This window comes from Melanerpes formicivorus, unplaced genomic scaffold, assembly GCF_026170545.1.
Source record: "Melanerpes formicivorus ecotype bairdi unplaced genomic scaffold, bMelFor1.0.p_v2 SCAF_233, whole genome shotgun sequence".
NCBI classification, from domain to species: Eukaryota; Metazoa; Chordata; class Aves; order Piciformes; family Picidae; genus Melanerpes; species Melanerpes formicivorus.
This window is the reverse complement of record NW_027142585.1, coordinates 127,501-129,437: the sequence shown is the minus strand read 5'-3', so window position 1 is coordinate 129,437 and position 1,937 is coordinate 127,501.

The window sequence follows — 1,937 nt, the reverse complement described above, 5'->3', positions numbered from 1 at the left end:
CGTTCACCGAAGCGGCTGCCGCCAGTCTTTGGGCCTCCCCCGTGCCGGGGCCGCGGGGATTCGAGCCGGTCCGGCCGCGGCCGGGATCCGGGGCCGGACGATGGCTTCCCGGGCCGGTCCCGGTCGCCTCCCGGGTGACGTTCATCGAAGCGGCTGACGGCTGTCTCCGAGCACCCCCCCCCCCTCCGCCTCCGCTGCCGCTTCTGCCCGCACCTCCTTCACTGCCTCCCCCCCCCGCCCGCGAACGAGTCGCCGGATCCGTAGGGTGCCGGGAGCCCGAACGGCGAGCGGCTCCGGCTGCTGCCGGGACCGCGGGGATTCGAGCCGGTCCGGCCGCGGCCGGGACCCCGTGCCGGAAGCCGGCATCCCGGGACGGCCCCGGGACGGCCCCGGTCGCCGGCCGGGTGACGTTCACCGAAGCGGCTGCCGCCAGTCTTTGGGCCTCCCCCGTGCCGGGGCCGCGGGGATTCGAGCCGGTCCGGCCGCGGCCGGGATCCGGGGCCGGACGATGGCTTCCCGGGCCGGTCCCGGTCGCCTCCCGGGTGACGTTCACCGAAGCGGCTGACGGCTGTCTCCGAGCACCCCCCCCCCCCTCCGCCTCCGCTGCCGCTTCTGCCCGCACCTCCTTCACTGCCTCCCCCCCCCGCCCGCGAACGAGTCGCCGGATCCGTAGGGTGCCGGGAGCCCGAACGGCGAGCGGCTCCGGCTGCTGCCGGGACCGCGGGGATTCGAGCCGGTCCGGCCGCGGCCGGGACCCCGTGCCGGAAGCCGGCATCCCCGGACGGCCCCGGGACGGCCCCGATCGCCTCCTGGGTGACGTTCACCGAAGCGGCTGCCGGCTGTCTTCGAGCCCCCCCCCCCTCCGCCTCCGCTGCCGCTTCTGCCCGCACCCCCTCCACTGCCTCCCCCCGCCGCCGGCGAACGAGTCGGCGGATCCGTAGGGTGCCGGGAGCCCGAACGGCGAGCGGCTCCGGCTGCTGCCGGGACCGCGGGGATTCGAGCCGCTCCGGCCGCGGCCGGGACCCCGTGCCGGAAGCCGGCATCCCGGGACGGCCCCGGGACGGCCCCGGTCGCCGGCCGGGTGACGTTCAGCGAAGCGGCTGCCGCCAGTCTTTGGGCCTCCCCCGTGCCGGGGCCGCGGGGCTTCGAGTCGGTCCGGCCGCGGCTGGGACCCCCGTGCCTGTCGCAGGCTTCCCGGGACGGCCCCGGAACGGCCGCGGTCGCCGGCCGGGTGACGTTCACCGAGGCGACTGCCGGCTGTCTTCGAGCCCCCCCCCCCCCCCTACCGGAGCCGCGGGGATACGAGCCGGTCCGGCCGCGGCCGGGACCCCGTGCCGGAAGCCGGCATCCCGGGACGGCCCCGAGACGGCCCCGATCGCCTCCTGGGTGACGTTCACCGAAGCGGCTGCCGGCTGTCTTCGAGCCCCCCCCCCCTCCGCCTCCGCTGCCGCTTCTCCCCGCACCCCCTCCACTGCCTCCCCCCGCCGCCCGCGAACGAGTCGCCGGATCTGTAGGGGGCCGGGAGCCCGAGGCGGCGAGCGGCTCCGGCTGCTGCCGGGACCGCGAGGCTTCGAGCCGGTCCGGCCGCGGCCGGGATCTCGTGCCGAACGTCGTCTTCCCGGGACGGTCCCGGGAGGGCCCCAGTCTCCTCCCGGGTGACGTTCACCGAAGCGGCTGCCGGCTGTCTTCGAGCCCCCACCCCTGCCGTGGCCGCGGGGATTCGCCCCGGTCCGGCAGCTGACGGTTCCCTGTGCCGGACGCCGGCTTCCCGGGACAGCCCCGGGACACCCCCGGTCGCCTCCCGGGTGACGTTCACCGAAGCTGCTGCCGCCTGTCTTTGTCCCCCCCCCCCCGTGCTCTCCCTCAGCCGGGAGGTAGACGTGCTCTCCCTCGGCGAGTAGACGTGCTCTCCCTCGGCGAGTAGACGTGCTCTCCCT